The 6,912-nt window shown below is 48.5% G+C and overlaps 1 long non-coding RNA gene across 1 annotated transcript; it reads left to right on the forward strand.

Moving 5' to 3' along the window:
* The first annotated feature begins 1,411 nt into the window (after nucleotides 1-1,411).
* LOC129326950 (uncharacterized) lies at nucleotides 1,412-6,347 on the forward strand. Its single transcript, XR_008596768.1, has 4 exons — nucleotides 1,412-1,531; nucleotides 4,222-5,197; nucleotides 5,676-5,784; nucleotides 6,246-6,347. It is a non-coding gene; the product is annotated as an uncharacterized LOC129326950 (long non-coding RNA).
* The last annotated feature ends 565 nt before the right edge of the window (nucleotides 6,348-6,912 follow it).

Below are 6,912 nucleotides of genomic sequence, written 5' to 3' on the forward strand. Positions count from 1 at the left end.
CCTATCAAACCACTCTAACAGAAAATCTTTATCTCATGCTATGGAAATAGAATTAGAATCATGCAGGAAAAGGCACTTATTGTATATTTTTTTAAAATCAGAAATTCAGTGATCTCACTAAATTCGTAAGTTTGTAGGGAGAAAAACACACTCATTTTCACTTTTGTAATATTTTGGCTGGAGGCAACATTTGTTTCCTCAAGCGAAGCTTCCCAGCACTCAGTTGCTGTGAAAACTATTCTCCTTGCTGCTAATATAACCAGTACTTATGTGATACTGGTGGGTAACTTAGTTATGTTGCTGGCACTTATTGGATAATGTCTATAATCTTGCTTTATGATTCAAATATTGAAACTGGCCTTTAAAAGTGTGGGAGCCTAATTTGTTTAGACTCCTCAGGCCTTTGCTCTGTAAAAGATGAGTGTTTCTGAGCTGATTCATTCTTTTCTTCTTCCTGGTAGTGTAGTACACATCTGTGATTCAAAAACAGGAGGACAAACATGCCCCTTCCTCTCACACACACACCCATCACCACCCCACTCCTTGGCTCTAGTACAGTTTATACAGTTTTCTCTGCAGTGGTTGGACTAGTGTGAGTTTATAGCAGTTCTCATTGCCACAAATAATTTCTAGAAATGTGAAAACAATGTCCCTCTTCCTGAAAAATTCTCCCTAGAAAGAATTTGGCATGTTTGCGCACATTGCCAAAGAGCCTGTTTTATCTCAGAACCTAGTAAAGTAGATTTGTTCGTTGTTGGTCTTCCAGTGCAGTCCCACATGGGACTGCCAATTCGGAGGTTACTTTAGCTGAAAATCCACTAGGGAACGCTCTCACTCTCCATTGCGCAAGTGCAGCCATTTTCCTTCCAGAGGAGGAAACAGGGTCATGGGCAGAAGCAGGGGCTGCAATCACTGCCTAAAGAGCATAACAATGGCCAAAAGCAGTTCTGAAGAATAAGGGCCAGAGCCCGTGTTTGGGAACAGATTAAGTAGTTATTATTCTGTTTAGTGTGTTATTACTTCTGATGTGTGAGTTCTAAAGATTGTTTATCAAGGTTATAAAGTTGACCTGTTCTGCTCTATGTAAACATTTCTTATATAAGGCACAGCTCTCTGCCTCGTGGTTTTCAGTTCCAGTAGACAGAGGGAGAGGGAGGACTTGTTGCTGGAATTTGGAGTGAGAGAGTGGAATTGGGAGCATTTGGCTGGATTTGCTGCTGCTTTAAAAGAGACTGAAAAGCCTCTTTCTTATTTTCAGCTCTTGGCCTTGCTGGGAAGGTCATTGGGTGAGGGTGCCTTCTTTCCTCCACCCCACCCAACCCCAGTCTCAGGGCATTGCCTGGCTCTGAAGCCTAGCTTGACTGAGGCCGACCTTTTTTTTTCTTTAATTTTCTTTGTTTATATTCTTATTCAGGACGAAGAAACGGAAAGCCCCCTTGGCGATATAATGCAAACCAACAAGTGAAAAATACAACCAAGGGTTAAAGAAAATATTGACAAATTTACATTACTGATGAACTCATTCCAATAGGTACAACCTATTATTAATCTTTAAAGTGACTAACAGCCCAATTCTAACACCCCCTGGCAGTGCCGTCGCTCGTTCGCCGGTATAAATGGGATGGCACTGCACGGCACCCTATGGACTTTTGCAGGATAGTCCTGCCAGCGCCCGAGCGTGGCAAGGTGAGATGCAGCGGCCCCTGGGAGGTCCCACCCACCATTCCCCTGACAACCTTGCTCACACCAGCCAATGGCCACACCCTCCCCTGACATTCAGGCGAGGGGCAACCAGCAGCACAGCCAATGGGGAGGGCCAGACTGGTGGCTGAAGCTTGGTGCACCTGCAAATACCTACTGCCACTCCCACCACCAAAAGAAAAAGGTTGCTCCCCTGAAAAGTAGGGCCAGATATTAGGGAGCTGATCTGTGTTGCCTGGAGATCAGTTGTAATTCTGGGAGATCTCCAGCTACCACCTGGAGACTGGCAACCCTAAGTAGTCCCCAGGTTCTGGAGAAGCAGGTGTGGGAGAGGCCGTCAGTGAATGACAGGAACTCCCACTGGGACCCACGTGGGAGGCCGGGAGGCCGTTTGGAAACGAGGGGAATTAAAAGCGTGCTCAGACTTGTTGCTGCGCAACTTGAACACATCACTGCATCTCTACAAAGCGAGAATGGGGGCTGGACCTTGACAGCCATGTCCCAGTACTGGGGAGATGCCCCCCCCAGAATGAACTGACAGACCCTCCCCACGCCAAGTCCATCCCTGCTTCTGCAAACACATCCCCCACCCCATGGCAGCGGCTTTCCACCTGCAGCGGCCATCTTCCTGGCTTATCAGATGCCAGCAGCTCAGCCTATCAGAGAATGAAAGTCCTCAGTGCCTCTTCCCCCCCCCCCCCGCAGACATTCATGGGCCACAGTTCAATTCCCACCCCACATTGAGGGGAAGAAGGGGGCAGGGAGGCTGGACGGGGTCCCGCTTGATACATTCGTGGGGATGTGTGAGTGGGCATGTGTGACAGGGTGTTGAGTGAAGGGCTAATGACAATGTCAGTCAAGCATGCAAACACAAGTTTGTTGTTTTCCAACACATTTTATTAAACTGGAAAAAGTGCCACCGTCCCTCGGTAGCCAATGCATTTTGAACAGCCCTCATTCTGTGCTCCCAGGGGTGGGGCAGAGATGCTGACTGCCTTGAGATATCGCTTCCTGAGCTGGATCTGAATGACACTCGCAGAGGATTGGGGTGGGGGTGGGGGCTGAAGCAGACATGCTTGGTTGTCTCCCAGACAGTTGCAACGTGCCTGCAAGGAAAAGACACACATGTGCAACAAGTAACTCAGCCAAGCCAAAGCCCACACTCCAACATCTGAGAAAATGCACGTAGTAGAGAGCAGCAGCGGGAGCTCCACAGGTGCAGCTGGCAACCAGCTGATGCAAGACCCTCTGGCGAGGAAGCGCTCTGCCTTAGGGTGATTTTACCTTTAAGGGAGAAAGTGAGCAGGTAGTTACAAACACCTGGTCAAGGGTAGTTTTCTGGGCATCTGCCTCTGGGGCAAGCAGGGGCTACCGCCACTGTCCTCTCCCCCGCCAAGGCAAGTTCAGGTGATGGGCAGCCAGCACAAAACAGTGAGCTGGATTAGCAACCATCCCATCTTCCACTTACATGTAAGTGCTTCCTCGCTTCTTACTGAGATGGAACTTCAGAGTCAGATAACCTGCAAGGAAACTTGAGTGGTTCTTGTTAGCCAGACAGTCTGGACTTTGCCCTTCTTCCTTTGAGCAAGTGCAAAGTTTTCCCACGTTTCTCGCAAAGTCCCCAAAATGCACTCAGTGCCTGCCACTGTGGGTACCCTCTCTCCCGCCTCGTGTTCAAAATACCCATGGCTGAAAGCAAATGGGCAGAGCTTTCAGCCAGAGCCTCAGCAACTTACCTGAGGTCATGGGCAGCGCGGGCAGATGCTTTGTAGGGTGCACCTGCAGGTGATTGGGTGCGAGGAGGGGGGCTCATCCATGCCAGAAGCGCACGCGAATTGGCCCCCGTGATAGTTCCCATCCTCTGCTCCTTCAGGCCGTGGGAGCGGGGCTGGGTGCTCAGAGAGGGGGCCGAGTTTTCCCCGTTCAATGGGCGCCTATGGGCTACGCCTTTTTTTGTGGCGTAGCTCTTTTGCGCTGCTGTGGGTGTTCCTGCTTCTGGAAGGGCTTAGGGAGCAAACTAACTCTGGCCCTGCCCTCTGCCCCTCCCCCTCCTGCGCCGGTGCAGGGCCCTGTGCTGTTTCTCCGCCTTCATCCAGCTGCCTCTCGCTCCTGCCAGCGGTAGCCCAATAGTGGTAGTACGCCTCATGCTGCTGGCGGTGGAAAGGCATTTATGCCCACATAGGAGTCAGTTCCACCGGCGCAAGCCTTAGTTCGGTCCCTATTCACTCCCCCCCCCCCACCCTTAGGATTGCGCTGCCCGTGCAAAGCAACAATAATGTCAGATTCTCTAAGAGTACATTAACAATCGCATACGCAAAACAGTCAAGGTGAATGGCTAAGCATAGATAATGCAAACAGTAATTACCAAACAGTAGTTACCAAATACACATAACATTTACAAAGGAGAAGGTGCAAACAAATCCAGACAGTCCAATGAGGTAACCAGAAGGAACAATCAAGTCCAAAAAGGTACAGCATTCTTTGTAATTATAATTTTTTATGTGTCCTTTCTTTTCATAGAAGAAATCAAGGATGGCAAGCTTCCAAAAGCTGTGGACCTGACAAGGAACTGGTCATCAAGACGCTTGTTTCCAAGTAGCTTGCTTCATCGGGTCGAACAGACTTTGCCATCAAAGACTGCGCTGACACTGCTATTCTCAAGTGGCAGCAGGACGCACTCTTTCTTAAAGCCTCAATGACCTGGAGCCCCCTTGCTTGTTGTTATACGTCTTGGCAGAAACGTCTGTTCGGATTAATATGTCCTTGTCTGATATCAGCTTGGAAAAATGTAGGAGGGATAGGCATATCGCCCTCATCTCGAGGAGATTGATGGGGAACCATGATTCCTCCATGGTCCAAATACCCTGTACTGGACAATCCTCCAGAGTTGCCCTCAGCCCGATAGGCTGACATCCATGAATATCTGCAACCTTTGAGGGGTCAAAAAGGACTTGCTTTGTTGAGGATTGCTGTTGCGAGACCACCATCTAGGGCTCTCTCTGACTTTGCATGGTTGGAAGCGTCCCCAGTACACCACTTCACAGTTCACTATGAGTGTCCCCATGACTTTGACCAAGGTCAGCAAGGAAGTAGAGTTGTTCTGGAGAACTGACTTGATCAGCTCCTTGGTCTTTCGGAGTTTCTCCTAAAGTAGGAACAGACATCTTATCTTGGTGTTCATTATCATTCCCAAATGCAGAAGTCTCTAGGATGGTGTGATGGAGCATTTGCTCATTTATATCATGAAGCCTTGCGACTGGAGGTAATGGATCGCTGACCACATGTCCTGGAGAGCTTTCTCTTTGGATAAGTAAGTCGTCCAAGTAAAAATGGATATGGCTTCCTTTTTCCCTGAGGTGGACGATGGGATTGATGAGGACCTTCAAGGACACCTTGGGAACCCTTGACAGGCCAAAGGGTAGTGCGCTGAACTGAAAATTTCACCCATTTACGCAGAATCTCAGGAAATGACGGTGTGCCGGCAGAATGGGGATGTGTAAGTATGCCTCCGTGAGGTCTATTGACGTGAGAAACTCCCTGGCATGTAGGGCTTCGGAGACTGAGCGCAGAGTTTCTATATGGAAGCATTTCAGCTTTATGAACTGATTTACAAATTTCAAGTCCAGAATTGCCCTCCAGTCTCCGTTCTTCTTTGGAATGGTAAAGAACATGGAGTAGACACCTAGACCTGAGAAGGAACAGGCTCTATTGCCTTGATGTCAAGAAGATGTTGAATTGCCTTTAGAGTAATAACTTTTTGTTGAAGATTCTTTTGAAGTGGGGAGTTCAGGAAACGATCCAGTGAGTAGGACTTGAATTCAATGGAGTATCTTTGGAGACCACTTCGAGGGTCCAAGCATTCGCCTTGGCCTTTTCCCATGCTTAATGGAACAATTTTAGTCTCCCCCCACCGGAGCCTGAAGTGAGTCAGGATTTTGGGGCTTTGGTATCAAATTCCTGTTTGTCTCCTCTAGATTGTGGGTGTCGGTTAGACCTGGATCCAAAGGAGGCCTTCTTGAAATTCTGCCTGGAAGAGCTCCAAGAAGAACGTTTGGTCTCTTGGCGGTATCTGGAGAGAATGTGGTAAGGACGAAAGGACTGTGAATTGAAGGGCTGTCTATCGGTTCTTTTGAGTTATTTTGGCAGGGCCTTCTTCTTGTCTCGCGTCCCTACCAGAATCTTTTCTAGTGCTTCTCTGAAGAGCTTGTCGCCCTGAAAGGGATAGGCCATAAGAATGAATTTGGAGTGGAGATACGCAGGTCAGGCCCTCAACCAAAGAAGCCTCCTAGCGACAGCTGCAGAAGCTATAGCTCTGGAGGAGAATGTTAAGGTGTCCAGAGTGGTGTCTGCTGCAAATGTGTTGGCCTTTAGAATCCTGTTAGACCCCTCTAAGAGGCATTTGTAGTTTCCTGGGAGAAGTTGTATAAGTTTACGAACCAGACCACTGAGGCTCTTGAAACAATGGGGGCGGTAGTAGTGGCTCGTATTGCCATGGCTGCGGCCTCATGGGCCCGTCTGAGGGCGGTTTCTGCCTTCCTGTCTAGGTTGTCCTTCACAGATCCTTGTCCGTCCTATGACAGTAGGCTTCTGGACTGTAAAGCTGCAACTGGTGTGTCGATTCTTGGGACCTGTAATAACTCACTAGCATAAGCAGGTAAGGCATAAAGTTTTTAACTGAACTCAAGTATTTTTTGTTAGCTGCAGGGGCGGCCCATTCCATTTTCAGTTGTCTTTCAACGTACTCTGGGAAAAGGAAAACCCTTTCTGGAGTATCAGCCCTTGGAAAAAATTCTCTGCACCCTTGGAGTCTGGAAGAAGCTTTTCCCTTCTTAGGATCTTCTTCTTCCCCCTTTTTGGTCTCTTAGAGCTCTAGGGCTGCCAGAGATTTATTTAGCAAGTATTGGTAATCCTCCATTTTGAATAACCTTTTGAACTATTCAGGGATGGAGATCTCTTCCTCCTCAGTTGGGAATTCTCCCTCTTCTCTGTCCTTGTTATCAGAAGAGGACTCCCCTTCCGAGAGTCCCCTGCCCTTCGATCTAACTGGAGCAGACTTCTGGGCAGCCTTAGTAAGCCACTGTCTCTCTGTGCGGTGCTGCTTGCTAGGGGAGGGGGTGCAGGAAATGGAGGACACCTCGCTGTCAGCTCTGGAATGGAGCTGGCAAAATTGAACAATCTCGTCCCTCATTGTTTGTCTTAAGAGGGAGAGAA

The sequence above is a fragment of the Eublepharis macularius genome, chromosome 4 (assembly GCF_028583425.1).
Source record: "Eublepharis macularius isolate TG4126 chromosome 4, MPM_Emac_v1.0, whole genome shotgun sequence".
Classification (NCBI taxonomy): domain Eukaryota; kingdom Metazoa; phylum Chordata; class Lepidosauria; order Squamata; family Eublepharidae; genus Eublepharis; species Eublepharis macularius.